Source organism: Telmatherina bonti, assembly GCF_933228915.1.
Source record: "Telmatherina bonti genome assembly, chromosome: 2".
Taxonomy (NCBI): Eukaryota; Metazoa; Chordata; class Actinopteri; order Atheriniformes; family Telmatherinidae; genus Telmatherina; species Telmatherina bonti.
The window spans coordinates 25439657-25455826 of record NC_136620.1 but is presented as its reverse complement, the minus strand read 5'-3'; the positions used below and the strand labels follow the sequence as shown (position 1 = coordinate 25455826).

The window sequence follows — 16170 nt, the reverse complement described above, 5'->3', positions numbered from 1 at the left end:
CAATGCCAGGTCATAGACTTAGACTTAGACGTCTGGGGGCAACTATATGGTTTCATATTGTCATATATGACTCTTATCTGCAGCACTTTGAATAAAAATATGTGATCTGTAATTTTATTTTGTTTTTTTTTTTTATAATATATTATTGAAAGTATGTTACCTCAGTAGCATTTGTAGTTATTTTACTTTAAGATTAATTTTACTCATGTTCAGGGAACTTCAAAAAAGTATCTAATTCGGCTGTAATGTTGTGCTGTATAAGCACATAGCCAAGTTTCTGGGTTTTTTTGTACCAGTGCTTATGTGCATGAACTCATATACTTTGTGCTCTCTACTTAAAATGGAGCAACTTCTTGATCACATTTGGTTTAGTGATATTATATGGGACTTGTTATGAGATCAGAGGAGCTGAGGAGTACTGGGATTCAGACTTTTGCAGAATGCCCCTGGGCTCTTCTTGGCACACATAGTTTCAGATGAACATGCCAAGACATTTCCAAGGTTTCTTTTTGACATATTTCTGACATTCAGTGTCTGTGCATGTCACATCTACTGCATGTGAGAAAGTATGTGTGGAGTTTTGCCTTTTTGTGCTCTTGTTCGAGAGGCACCAGCAAAGAGGGAGATAACAACTGAATGAAGGAAGACATGAATAATCAAATAGATAAATTAGGGCTGGGCGATATATCGAATATACTCGATATATCCTTGCTAGTTCCCTGTGCGAATATAGAAAATGCCTATATACGTCATATTCGAGTATCCTGTTGTCACGCAGTTGTTTTTAGCTGTGGGCGGGGTTTTCTCCCTCCTCCTCGACTCTGCACCGCTTTGCACAGAGAGTTAAAGCAAGCGCACCTAGTTACGTACATAACGTGAGCCACGTGCTACGTCATGAGAGGCAGCGTGTAGCCACTTTCTAGCTAAATCTGGCAACTTCTTGTGAAAAGCGACTAGCAACAAATCTAGCAACTTTTACAGGAGTTATTGGAGACTTTCCTGGTGTTTTGGCGACTGACTTTAAAATGCATATTGTAAAGTTATTGTTTCGAACGAGAGTCTCTCTCCGTCCTAAAGCACTCAGTCGCTCCGGCTGCAGCTGCAGCCGGTCAGAGGAGCAGAGAGGACACCTGCACGACTCCACCTACAGTCACAATGAACAGCCAAATCCGCCACTGATGTAAATTACAAAGTTTTTCACGTCACGCAAAAATAATTCATTATATTTGATTACATTCACAGCCTCTGTCACTTACTCACCTCATCCACTGTGTGTGTGACACAAACATATTTATTTAGCTCGTCATGTCTCTAGAAAGTACAGAAAGCAGTGGGAATCAAATCCTGAATTTAAAACTGGCTGAAGCCGTTTATTGGAGACGATACGAGGACATTCTGCTTGTATTATAAGACGGATTTCTACGCTAAACTCTGCGATTACACGAAAAAATACACGACAACTCAAAAACGTATCCATAAAGCAAAGCCTTATAATAGTTCATCATTTGAAAAGTCCCCCCCTAGAGCACCTATTTTCATACGTTGCATTTTTTACATCATGCAAAGGCACTTTATATTGTTTTAAAATGACATGTTTCTGCCACTGCTTTAACTGTTCAATAAGTTCAATAAGTTTTGATCAGTTTGCTTCGTTACAATTTCATCCTTTTGGCATGAATGTTTAAAATGAGCATATCTTAATGCAGTATGAACAATTATGTTTTAATGGAGACACAAAATCATCTTACTGATGTGATTGTATGCACCAAAGCATTAATTCAAGGCTGAGGTAAATGTCGAGATATATATCATATATCGTGACATGGCATAAAAATATCGGGATATTACTAAAAGGTCATATCGCCCAGCCCTAAGATGAATACAAAGAAAGTTAAAGGAAGACAAGCTACACAGCAAGAAAGTGGTTTTAAATGGCCCCATTTAAGATGCTTCTGCTTTCTTTTACCTTTTTCCACAGATGTGAAAGAAGTTGGCTTTGTCCACAACTGAATCCAACTGCTTAGCAAACAGCCTGTATGTCTGGGCTGTATCTGCTTTATTCCTTTCACCTTCTCATCCTTTCCCCAAGTCCTGTTCTCCTCTCACTTCTCTCCTTTTATGTACAGATTCTGCTTAAAATTGACAGAAAAGATAGTGTAAAGAGAGTGTTTCAGTCAGGCAAGCAGATTTCCCTTATTCAGTAAATCACCTCATGACACTTGCTAAAGAATTTTTATACAAACATAATATATGTCTTAATCTCTTTAATGGGTAGAGCTCCGCAGGTAGCTGCATTTCTGAGGCCTGCTTTAGAAGAATGTGCGTCTGCAAGTTTTTAATAGTCATTTAGATGGAAAGCTGTGGGAAAAATTCAAAGGCACATTATAATGACTGCACACGCCATTATTGACGGCATGATTGAGTCTTTTTGTTCACCATTTTCTTTTTTTTTTTTCGTTCACCTTTTTCATTTTTTTTTTCTTTGCCTGGGACTTTTCCCCTCTCCAAAGGTCTGATTTTTTTCAAGTCTACATGTTGATATGGCATTAGTACAGAGATGAGTGTCCTTACTCTGTCTAAATCTGCTAGGATTTATGTGTTTGAAATAGCCAATATGAGAAACCAAATGATTTATGTGACTGGTAAAGTAGGGGTCCTGGTTCAAGGCCAAGACTATCTGCTCATCACAATAAACAGTTGCCTCCCTGGGTGTTGCTGTGGAATACAAATGGATGAATTTAGATGTAACCTCCAGCTCACCTGCATCTCAGCTGATTATAATGAGAAATCTCTGTATGCACCTGCTGTGAAACTGAGAATAGTAGAATGAACACATGGCAATGGCAAGCGGCGCAAATACTTTTCTCGTTGGATTTCCACTGCATGGTAAATTACACCACATCTCAATCTTCCAATGTGGGAAATTCAGCAAGCCTTACAAGCTCTTCTGTAGCTACCTTGTGCATTTACACCAAATACTGTTCTGCATTGTTATATAATGTTCTTGTTTTGAATATTGCACAACAATACAAATACTGGAAGCTATATAAATATATCCACACACTACACATAGTCCATCATGAAATGCAGTTGTTTATTCTTCATATGAAGACAGATGATTGAGGTGGTTCCTCTGCAGGGATTTTACTGTACCCTGACAGCAGCTGGTTCCTGATACGTTTAACCCTGAGGGTGTAAACAAACTCAAACCCCACTGGTTCCCTTCCCTGAAAGCAAGTCACATGCACCATGTCCGGCAGCACTTTTCGACCTTCCAGTGTCAGCCTTTTTCTGTACAGTACCTGCACTGACTAAGAGAGGAAGTCAAACAAAAAGCTCCTAAAAAGCCTCACCCAGCCATTATCCAACACTCAGCAGACACTTTTCCTGCATTAGCAGCGAGTCTCATCCCTTCAAATGCAGACACAGGGCAGAGACTCTTAGTGGAAGCTGGCTGGACTCTTAGCTTTAAATGGGAACGACGCTTCCTCTGGAATCATGTTTGACAGATAAGGGCTGACGAAGCAGCTCTTTCTGGTAACATTATTTCTGACAGGACCAGACATCTGGAGAAGAAGAAGCACTGTTTGTCTGGTTGCAACACTCTCTGGGCAAGACACCAAATTTACTCAAAATACACTCAAACTTCCCTAGTGATGGGTGTAATGTGGGAAATCTTATAATACAAGAAAAACAATACCACAGAAGGGGTGAAAAAGTGAAGTTGTTTTGCACTACTGTTGAATCTCTGGTGTGAGGAGTTGCATAGAATCTTCCGTTATTAGAAAGTTAAATCCATCATCAGTATGATCAGTGCTCATTAGCTAACAGTTCAGTCACCCACACCCATGAGACAGACAGAAAATGCTCTCATCGAGCCTTGGTAAGGCACCAGCAGACTCAATCAGTTACTCACCACCAGGGACTTTTAATCTCTAAAAGTATCTCTTTCATTTCACAAATCCAATGATTCATAAAAATTGAGGTCACCTAATTACTTCCTGGCAAAAAGCACTCCCATCTATTTAAACAAGGAGCTGTTTTTCCATGTTGTTTCATTTTTGATGAACTATCACAAGTTTCTCAGCCACAGAAATGAATTGGATCAACTTAATAAAGCCTGCGGAAAAGATATTTAAAATCAAAATTCATGTCCTCTCGTTTAAATTCAATCAGAAAATTTTACTTAAAGCCTTAAAAGATTTGTTTGCTTGAAGCAGAATTATAAAAAAAAAAAAAAAAAACACAAAAAATTGTAAAATGCCTGTTTGAATTAATCGGTTAAATCAATTAATCGCCAAGACCCAAACTCATACTGCTTTGTCATACAACCTATTAGTGCATGTTTAGAATTAATGTAGAAATAACTAACCTCAAAGTAAACCTGATTGATAACTTGATGCTTTTGTTAATTTAATCTTTAGACTGGTCTTGACTAAAATTACATTAAAACTGGAGCTAAGCAATAATTTTAGAAACAAAGACTAATGATGTGCCAGTAAAAGTAAAAAATTTGGTAAGAGAAATTTAACAGCTGGTTGGTAAGTTACTTTAAAACAAATGTTAAAGTTTTGTCAATGGATGGATCATTTAGATCATTTACTGATCTAAACTTAAACATTTAACATTTACAAGTTGTATCATCAGATTTTCTCAACTAGTTCTCCATTTTGGAGGGTGTAACTCCTGATTAAAAAAAAAGACCATGATTTGATTTTCTCACACTTTGAAAGGACTATTGTTTGTCTCCTCTACATCTGAAATTGGATGGTGAGTCCTTTTGGGAAGCAGCGGAGGGGAAATGATTTGTATTCACCTGCTGTATCTGAATAGAGCTGAGGAGGGGCAGTGAGACAGAAAAGGAGCTGTTACATAGTGCTTCCTTTATGTGATAATGGATTGCTCTGACATTCACACACATTGTGATGTGGTGTGTCTATCAGTCAATACTCAGGCTTGTGAGATGAATGCCGAATTTTAAACACATGCTTTTTGAGTGTCTTGCACTGACATAGCAGGTGACATTGTTGCATAATGTGTGTGTGTGCTTTTATGTCCAACTAACAAGAGAAATGCAGGCATTTTATGCACATGCTATATAAGTCTTATCATCTTTGTTGCAAATTAATTCCTATTCTCTTTGGCTTTTTTTTATATAGCTGCACTCTCTTTTATTGGCCCAGCTAGGCAACTGGATTCTTCTGTCAGTAACACAAAAGAGACAAAGTGAAACTGGGGACGGGCAGTAATGAGCAACTCCTCGTACAGTGTTACATATAAACCCGCAGCAGTGTGGGGAAACCTTCTGAAGACAATGGAGGGTTTTGAGAGGTCTCTAGTCCTCTGAAGCCCTTCTTTGATTGAGTTTCCTGACACTGGGCTCCTGTGTTGGGGATGATTGTGGAGTGGGAGCTGTGAGTTGAGGGAGGGGGGAGGTAGAGACCCTCCTCTGTGCTGACCTTTCACAAACACAGGTGGAAAGAGCTGCTGAAGAAGGAGGAGGAGGAGAGAATGGTGGAGAGGTCTATTGTGATGCTGTGTGAATGTAGAGGTGGCTCTCAACAACACTGCGTCCATCCACCTGCAGCAGATTTTCTCACAGTTTACTTTTCTCACAACTTATTTGTCTCACACTTAAATGACATGTTCTGGTAACACGCAGAGGCGACAGATTGCTTGAGCGCACGGTGTTCACTCTTTTCTGGTTATGTTGGTAAATTTTGATAGACACATGCTATCACAGCATGCTCTTTTATTGGCCGCACCAACAGCATGCCCCTGGCAAGGCAGCAGTGGTCTGTCAGATCCACTGATTCTAATAATTACTGGATGATGGCATGTTGTATGGTTTCCATAGTCCCATCAGGAGAAATCTCATAAATGAACAGATCCATCATGTTTTCCTGTTTTATGATGGTAAATTTGAGATTCATTTAAAAAATGTTAGAAAATAGGATGATGGAATTCGTTTTTCTGCCATTAAAGCTATTATATTGTATTGTACTAAAAATAGTCATACGATACTGATCAATGTGTGTACGTGCATGTGTGTGTGGGGAGGATGGACTCAAGCTCTATGTGCATTTCAATTTATTGATTGGCATTTTGGCTTGCAGGTCCTCATCAAGGTTAATTTGTTTAATTTTATGTCTTTGTCTAAGTTATTACAAAGTGATAAATATACAGATTAGATCTGCCTGTCCTCCTGGACATGTGAGGAACTCTGACCCCCATTTATTTACTTACTTACCCGTTTCAAGGAGGGAAATGCTGCCAAGATTTCTACAGTGTGTGTTTTGTCATGCACAAAAGCTAAACCTCGTGCTGAATTTGTAAATCAGGAGGTCCTGGAATAAAGAACGAGTTCCTCTGCGGTGGGTCAGAGGAGAAAAAACACTCAGTGTCCATCCAAAAATCTAGAGCTTGGACAACATTCAGGTAATAGCTGGGACGAAAAAACAAAACATTTATTGTTTTATTAAAACTTGAACAGAAGCACTTTGTAATTGGTAATATGATGTGTCGTCTTCAGTTCTGGTAACTTTATATTCCCTGTCTTGTTCCCTACTCTGTATGCACTACCCAGATTAGCCTGTCCCTGATAACACACATCACAGCCAAGCGGCAACCTGCAGCGGTTAAAAGTGAAGCCTATGCAGAAGTGCATAAAACTGTAGTTCCCCCTTCATCTGCAAGGGGCTGGCTGCAAAACTTCACAGCAGTAATAAATATGTTTACAGCCTGGTTCAAAAATCCGTTTTCAGTTTAATAGGTCAAGTTTACCTTCATGAAAACTGTGTGGGGGAGTGATTTTTTTTGTAACTCCACTGTTTAAAAGTAATTTATTTCAAAATTGGGCATATTTAGGGGTGTGTCCTTTTGATTGACAGGTAACAGATCTCCTGCTTCAAGTAAGACTAACGCAGAACAACCGCGGTTTTTAGCCGGTTAACAGTGTGACTTAGCTTTAGCCCGCTTACTTTCGTTAGCTGGTTAGGTCCTGTTATCTTCGGGTTAGTTGGGTAAGCTCTTAGCTACAGGCAGCTCGGCGTTTGCTTGATGTCAATCATCCAACTTCAAAACTCCAAGTTCCTAGTGTGAAAAAATAACTCGAACTACTCATTAAATCGGATTTCAAGCATGGAAAGTTGGAGGAACATCACCGTTCATGTCAACTTTGGTTGTATGTTATTATCAGCTCTGAGTTTTGGCTGGTGGTGCAGACTGAGCGCAACATTAACACCACCATGGAAAGTGATGAAATGCTGGCTGTCTAAGGAAGAAATTCACAGCTGTAGGGCAGGTTTATGCACTCAAAATATGTAAAAACACGATATGGTCATGTGAGCAAAGTTAAAACTTGATTTTTCAGTTTACCGGTGTAACAGTAAATACCTCCTAATGCCATTTTAAGCATGTCAGCATAGTGACACCTCAGGGTACACACTGACAGCTGGATGCAATTAAGAATAGTCAAAATGTCAGGTTTCTTCAGGACATGACATGTTTAAAAAGTCATTAATCATACCTCTGAATCTTTTTCAGTCTGCTTAGTATTCTGAGTATTAAAGTGGCTACAGTGTACAGGTTCAGTCCAATAAGAGCAGACCTAACTGTCCCCATGTTGCTTTCTCAGTTAGAAATTACAAATGCTGGTAACGTGCTGTGGTAACAGATTGTTCCAGCTCACAGTCACAGCTCACGCGTTGTTATCTGATGTTGTCTGCAGATTTTGCTAGAATGAATGGTACCACACAGACAGCCCTAAATGGCCAATCTCTCCCTGCATGCCTGCATACTGTATCAGCACAATTGAGATTCCATTAGAAGAGTGTTTATTATTATGCAGTTGTGTTGTTCTAGAAAGGCCTGGCCACTTCAGCTGTTGACTCATAGCTGTGATATATAGACACGGTTCCATTCTGTGGCCATGGCCAAACGGCTCACAGGAATTCATTTGCAACAAAACATCTCAGCTCCCAGTTTGTGAGTCTGAGGGAAGCACTTCCTGCACTCTAACACAGACTCTTTCTGTTTCACCCCAGCCCTAAGCTCAACATAAACTCCACATATTGGCTCCATCTTGAGAGACCCTTTACATGTGGAGTAAGCCATCCGGTGTGGACAGTGCCTGACTGAGATTCTAATCATGCCTCTTTTGTTAAGCTCAGGGGAGGTTGAAAGCTTATTTATGGCCAAGCAGATGTCCAGTGCACAGATCTGTCCAGCGTTATTCCTGAGAAGACAAATGGCTGTCTGACTCTTTGTTCTGCTTTCTTTTTTAAAAATATGTCGTTGTTTGATGAGGACGTTGACGTCTTTTTGTCGGCATAGAGATATAAGAGCATTGGACGATTGCCATGGATACAGAGTGCACTTTTCGAGAGCAAATTTGAGTAGCTTCACTCAAAATAAGTGGACAGGTTCCAACATTTTCCATCAATGTGGACTGTATTGCAAATTAGATTGTGTGCAGTGTATGCATGGAAGTTTTTATCTGCTGTCTCATAGGATTTGCATGTCTTCCCACAGGAGATTGGTTTTATGTTGATTACTTTTTTGAAAGCTGGCGTGTTCCTGTTGTTAAAGTGCATCTTGTGATGTTGTATGCTGAGGAGTTTGAGAGTCCTTTCAGCTATTTAAGAAGCTAGTCACCATGCATTCCTCCCACTCTCCTGCATTTGCTCAGCACAATGGACGTCTGCTCAGCATATGAATGGCCTCACCAATGACACTCTCACGTGTCAGGGCAAGCAAACTCAACCTCTGTCCCTGACGTCCTGTGTTGGCCAAAGTAAGAAAAAGCATAAACCAGGCAGATATATATACAAATAGATGTGGATATGAAAGCATGCACTACCATTGATAAGCAACATGGTTTAAGGATGCAGAAGCATCTTTTAAGAAAATAGTCCATGAATCAGCTATCAACTAAAGGTCAAGTTCAGCTGCCCTGTTGCTCATTTACTTTATTTCTGCTTTGTAGACTTCACCACCTATCTGATTATCGAAGAACACATCTCCGGACCAACCAAGAGTCACATTAGTGTGTGAGTGTACATTTGTAGTTTTTGCAGTTTTGCTGAAATTGCATGCACACTAACAATGTGAACATTTTTTTGAAGATGAAGCAATGAAAAGATTGAAACTTCAGAAACAGTAGTCCTTGGTCTACTTTTTTCTCTGGCTGTCGCCAAGAAAACAATCTTTTAAAACTACAAATCAAAGAAATGGATGCATATTATGGGAATAGGCTTTTTAAAGAGCAATAGAAGAACTAAAGCCCATTTACACAAACAATATACCTGCTTTTAATGATATCTTGTATCAATTTCTAACTCATAATTTTATTAGAGGTTTCTGATAATTCTTTTTTTTAATTATTCTTCCTATTAGTATCAATATTACGATTAGCCTTCAACTTGTTTTTAAACGTTAAAATGATTTAATTTTATTTTATTATTTGTTAACCTTCTTTACCTTTCTTATATCCAGTATGTTTCAAGTTATTTATTGCCATTATTATTATCCCTATAATAATTTTATGGTTTAAGATGGTTTGAGATACTGATGCTGCTATTACTGTTCTATTTGTCTTAAATTACATTCTGGTATATTTTATTTACATCTGGACTGAGTAGAGTTACAGTCTCCATGTTACAAAATGCACACAACACATATTACTCTGTCTTATAGATATATCTATATATATATATATATATATATATATATATAGATATATCTATCTATATCTATATCTATATATATATATATATATATATATATATATATATATATATATATATATATATATATATATATATATATTTATATCTATATATATATATATATATATATATATATATATATATGTAATATATGAATACTTGCATACATACATAGAGCTAATTTTGTTATATTGCAGAATATTAACTGTCTTTTGGATGTTATCGTTTCTTTTTGTTAAATATTAGCACTGCTGCTGCAGAGTATGTATAGGGTTATCCAGAGTTAAAGATCTTTTAACTCTGGTACTCCCTGATGGTTGTCCTCCTCTGACTTGAAGTAATTATTTTGCTGATATTAGATAGCACTGTTACCACCTGTCTTAGTGAAATCTTGATATGCTTTTAACCTCTTCTTCTTTTACCACGTTTAGACTGATGTGTGACAATACTAATTTGTCATTTTTACGCATCGTCAGCACTTTGACAAAGTAACTGATAAGCTCAGAGGCACAGAATCTGAACAGTGGTGTCATACACCTGTACAAATCAGAAGAATCCTCTTGCTGGGAGTCTCATGTGAAGACATGATTTGACAACTAAATGTCATATTTCGGGTCACCAGTGAGAGGAAGAAAGCAAAATGTTATTTAGTTCCTTCCAGACTAAACCAGCCGGGATTCCCTCGCTAACACCACCATCTCATCTAGAGGTGCTGCTTCTATCTGCATGCTAAAAAGGAAGCCTCTCTCAGGAGTGCCGGCGCCGTAACTGATTAGCATTTGGAGAGAAGGGACAGAGAGCAAATCCCGGAGTGTTGTTGGCGTGTATGTAGAGGAAGCCTTGCGAATGTCAATGCTCTGTACTGTGAAAAGACGGGAACTCAACAAATCGTCGGACATGTTGCATTAGCAGCAAATGTCAAATAGAGTTAAGGCTTGCGTTATATCTGGGGAAGGTTTGAAGAGAGGTCTGCCATCGAGATTTCATGTAGCACTTACACGAAGCTAGCATGACCACGTTTGAATAAGAATAGTCATTTTCCAGTAGGAGATAAAAATTAACTTCCCATGATACAGATGTTAACAGGTATATTAACATTTCATTAATGACATTAATGACGGTTCAGTTTGCATTATGGATCCCAGTAAATCATAACAGCGAAACAGCATGCACACCAGCAGGACCTCCCCCAAGTGGAACGTTGCCATCATTAAGACACCTGTGCCTACTGTGACAAAAAGTCTTTTCCTGCCTGCTAAAAGCTTCCTTTGAAGGTTTTGTAGTCTGTAATCCCAAACTGTATGATTGCTGGAGCCCACATCATACATGAGGATGTATTATTAGTAATGCTCTGCCCATGGACAATAGCTTAGATTTACAAATAAGGAAGGTGGATTTTTTTATAGATGAAAGCCTCTGCAGTTCTGGACAGCATTGTCTATACAGCAAGAAAGAGTTGAAAGGGGAGAAAACAGACAATGTACAGTTTTTACATGGGAGCTGATGACTGGTGATGTCTTATTGTCTGGTATTGTTTTGTGCCAATGAAAAGCTTTGGTTTGTGTTTGAGCTGCGGGATTTCCATGAACAACAGGATGCCAACTCATACGCTAACCACACCAATTATTTGCATGCGGTTCCCCCCAATTATAAAGGCTAATGAAGAGATTAGGGGAAATGCACACTGAAGCCAGACCATGGAATTTCCATTGTGATCATGAAAAGGCCTGCGAGACGTTTTTGTCCAAGACAGCAAACGTATGGCTTAAACTAATATTGCTTACACTTGACCGATAATTTAGCTGTGAATCCAAAGCTCAAAGAAGCAGAGTAATCTGTTAAATTAAGCACAGTTAATGTTTTGTTCCCTACGGCGATGAAATAGCTCGCTCTATTTTAATGCTCTCGTGATTATGATTTTCTCAATTTTGATAAGTCCATGGATGTTTGTCTTTTCATCTTCCTCAGAAAGGCCTTTTTAAGCAAGCACCCTCTCTGCTTAGCTATGTGATGGTGAAGAGAGAAGTGCAAGGAGCTTTAGGCATGAATAACAGGCAGCCTCAGGGAAATAAACTCTTCTAACCATACCCATTTTCTCATCTCCATCTTCCAGAGTATGCAGCCATTGTCGTCATTAACCCTCTTTTCAGTCGCCTGTAGGGGAACCCTGCTGCTCCATTAAGGCCATACAAGGCCTCACAAACTCCTGATTGCATGAGCCATCAATTGCACTGATTAAGGTAGTTAATTAGGATGCCTAGCATGAGAGAAAGGCTTCTTTCATCAAATATGTTAAAACTGTACAGCACTGATGCAACAGGGATTCTGACAGGTCATATTGCATCACTCCTATTTAGTAAACATCCTCTTTGCTAAGGTTTAGCATAAATTGTAAGATGTAGAATTATCAGCTGCAGCAACAGGAGTGCACAGGGATTTTACCCAATGATTGCTTTTCATTTACACTGCAATGGGCTTTCATTCTCAGTCGTTGTGCCCTTGTCACCTCCATCTGTGTGCTCAGACATGTCCTGATCCTCACGTTCTGTGGACGGCCTGTGTGATTGTGCCTTACACTGTGTGTGGTTGCCTGTGTGTGCATTTGTAAAGTGTACAAAACCAATTAGTTTTGGGATGGTGAAGTAGCTGGCGATGGGAAATTGACAATGGAGTAATTGAAGAGACTGTTTGAAAGAGAGGCCAGGCAGCTCAATGCAGCTTTGACAGAGCAGAGTGGGTTTTTTTTCCACAGGCAAAATGAAAAGCAAGGCCGTTGTGAAGGTGGTGTCATGTAGTTCAGTAATTAACATCATAGCCTTTACTTTGCTGACAGTAATCACACTTGTTTATTGTTTAGTGGAATTTAATCATTATTTGTGCCATTGATTGATGAATTTCTGTCTTTAACAGGATATAGCTTACTGTTATGAACATCTTGAGCTTCAGGAACTGGCCTGTTGTACAAAATTAAATTTACTGATAAGTCAGCTACCATAATCTATGTCCCTAGGAAGACCAACACAAACTCCCCCAAACTGCAGAATTACAGCACTTCCAACAGAATTCCTAAAATGTTTACATTAAAACCTAGCTCCACTCACAATTTGACACATTCCAGTTTTCTTATGTAGCCATCAGACCAGCTACTGGTGTCGTCATCACTGCTCTCCTACTGAGAGCCATTTGGAATGCCCAGGTAACTAAGTCAGGATGCGCTTCATTGACTACAGTTTGGACTTTAACACAATTATCCTGGACATCCTGATTTAAAACCTAAACAAAAGCCCCTCGATCAAGGACATCCCCTCCAACTGTCAAACAAAGAAAGCAGAAAGTCCTCAGAGTGTGTGTTGTGTTCTTTCCTCTACTCTATGCACACTTGTGACTCTGCAACAATCCCCCCCCCCACCATCAGCATTATTAAATTTTCAAATGGTGGGACTTATTGCTGGAGGGGACAGGTTGGTATAGAAAGGAGCTCTACAAGCTTCCAGAGTGTTGTTCAGTGAACAACATGATGCTCAACAACAGCAAAACTAAGGAGATCTGACCCTATTCTACACTAATGATGACTTTATGAAGAGGGTGTCCTCTCTCAGGTTCCTGGGGACACACAACCTCACCTGGTTACCCAGTATGACAGTAGTGGTTAAAAAGGTCTGGCAGCAGTTACACTTTCATAGGATGCAGCACAGGGAAACAATCTGGAGCCTTTTACTTCCCCACCACCACCCACCATGAGTTGATATTTCTGTCATTTTCAATGCTTGAATATAAACATTAATTCCATGGGGAATTAAAGTACTCAGTCAGAAGTTGTTATGGAATCATTATCCTTAAATAATTAGTGTTTAAAAGATAATAAAAATAAAAATAACCTTACTGGATGTGCTGTTTCCAAGCTATCATGTTTCTCTCTAAGAGGCCATTTCCTATTCGATTTTATCTGCTGGCTGACAGCTTTTGGCAAAGCACTCCAACCAGTACTGCAAATTTATCTAGACCTCAGCAAGGGAGCTTTATTGACTTTGGCTTCCCCATCTCTGTCAGCAAAGGATGCATTGGAGAGTTTAACAATCGAGGCAGATATTTGTGAGTCCTTGAAGAATAAAATCCAAATGAGGAAAGGCTTACTACTCGAGTTTTATAGCTATAAAACTACTCACCTTGCTATAAGCTGCATTTATAAAGTAATTTTTAAAAAATTAATACATTGATTTCTCTAATAATTCATCTGAAGTTTTTCTTGGGTGGTTGGTCTGTTGGTCTTAAGAGCCCCAGTTGAACTTTCCACTGTCATCCTGCTGTGAGAACAATGTGAGTGGTTAGCCCCATATTTCTGCAGTACATAGGGATAATTATAGCACACACACAGACAGTGTTTGCATGCTCAAGTGAATACAGGCATCGGCATACACACAACAGACTTGGAGACACACGTGCTGTCCGGCTGGAGATAAGCTGCTACACCTCATTAAATTGGGAAATGAATCCTGAATGAAGCCTTGGCTCCATTTCAGATAAGAATCTCCAGGCTTTTGGGATACACCATAAAATTTCTAATTAGCACATTTATCCTTTTACTGTCATGCGTTGCTGCTGTTTGTGACTTTATCCATAATGTTGACTCTCAGTTTAAGCTGCATTGTATGTTCCTAAAGAAGCAAACACAGTGATCCAGACATTAACATCTACTTACAGCACTGAAGTTGCAACTGAGTTGCAGCAGTAATCCGAGCTATCCGAGTGGCTTTTGCTCTGAAGGACTCTGATTCTGAATTTTTAACATAGAGTTTACTGAAAACAAAAAGTGAAGGAAAGAGTGTATTCAGGTTTTTCACCTCTGCCTGAAGCCTTCAGATGAGCTTGATGATACAAACCTCTGGATCGTTTTTGTGTCAAATCCCAAGCCGGACCTGCCTTTTGGTGTACACAGCAGTGTGATTGGATGCCATGGGCGAACAGTACAGGCCTCCCCAAGAGAGGTGTAGCTGAAGCTGGGGGCAGCAGACATTAGCCCTGATCTTTTCCCATGCTACTAGATACCTGCTTTGGGGCCAGAACTGTATAATGACCTTGAGGCGGCACGAACAAATACATTAGTTCCCCAAAGAGTACCAGGTCTCATTGCCCAGCTGTTTAGCCTCTGGTCCCAGACACAGTTCCACCAGATCATTTGTAGCCTTGACTTGTCTCATGCCTACAGGCAGCAATCCACATCTGCACTTCTGCCTTAAAATGGCTCCATTTTATTCTTTCATAGTGTAACCAGCATTAATATCCCAAATTTGATCATGTTCTTTTGTTATAATGCACCAAATTTGACTTCCTTGGCTCTAAATGAAGCTGTGACATTTTAATATCGCACCAGTGGATGCCTCGGGTAAGACAGGCAGGAAGGCAAGATTAAAGCAGGTCAGACTGTAGTCATTAAAAAGGGAAAAAAAACAGCTCCTCTTTAATTCACTTTCTTCATTCATTTCGCTCGTCATCTGAGAGCGGTGCTCTCGTTAATAAAAAATATTGAGAATGTCTTTGTGACAGCACTGAATGACTGTATCAATAGGAACATAACTGAGCAAAGACAGTTTGACTGCAGTGCCTCTTATCATTTACTGAAACTTGTTCCACATTCTGTTTTGAAGTACCTTGATACATCAGCTTTCTGTCATTCTATTATGGTCAGCTTTGTCTAAAAGAATAACTGCATTTTTTGGAGTAAAGTGTGATATGGCAGCACTGGGCTCCCTGGCAACAAGTGAAAAATGTCCAGTATGATTAATGAGTACATCCATTTTGTTGTGCTCTATAGTCAAGTGCATTTAACCATCTATCACAGTTGCTTCGATGAGGACACATTTACACAGCATTGCAAAACAAAGAAATATGAAATAGATAGCTAAGTAATCTTTTACCCCTTTGTTCAAACATAAACAAGTGGCCTCAGTTTAACCTGAGCATCTTGTAGTGTGTGTATCATCTGGCCCCATTTACCAGAGAAGTCAGAGATCTAAGATCTGTCCAGTTACTCCTGGCATTTCCCATCACAGCAGTCTCATAAAAGAGTGATGATTCAGTTTCTGAAGTCTGACCTCACTGGAGATCAGATTGATGCTGGGTCTCTCTGCCAGTCACTCAAACCAGTAAAACTGAGAGTAAAATGCAGTGAAATCTAAAGTGTGTCCTCTTGTCTTGAACCTTGGCATGTCATCGGCTGGCTGATGAAACTGACATGGCAGCAAAGCCTAATGGCATCTTGTCAACAACAGTGATGAGTGGAGCAAAATGGGCCCATGCGGGTTCTGCCGATCTCTATTGGAATACACTAGATCAAACAGATAGCTTCCAGCCAAATGCAGCACATGGCATCCAGCATCGATCTATGGCCATGGTTTTAGTTTGTGCCTTTCTCACTTATTCACCGTCTGACCCCTGATGAGCA

At 39.5% G+C, this 16170-nt stretch overlaps 1 protein-coding gene across 11 annotated transcripts in view; it reads left to right on the top strand.

Annotated features, from left to right (window-relative positions):
- nrcamb (neuronal cell adhesion molecule b) overlaps positions 1–16170 on the top strand; it is an 82615-nt gene that overhangs the window by 42277 nt on the left and 24168 nt on the right. Inside the window, exon 3 of one of the 11 annotated variants that reach the window (XM_079251239.1) lies at positions 8987–9050. The exons of the other annotated variants lie outside the window; for them this stretch is intronic. The gene's annotated coding sequence lies outside the window, so the exon portion shown is untranslated. The remainder of the gene's footprint in view (positions 1–8986; positions 9051–16170) is intronic. 11 annotated transcript variants of the gene reach the window in all.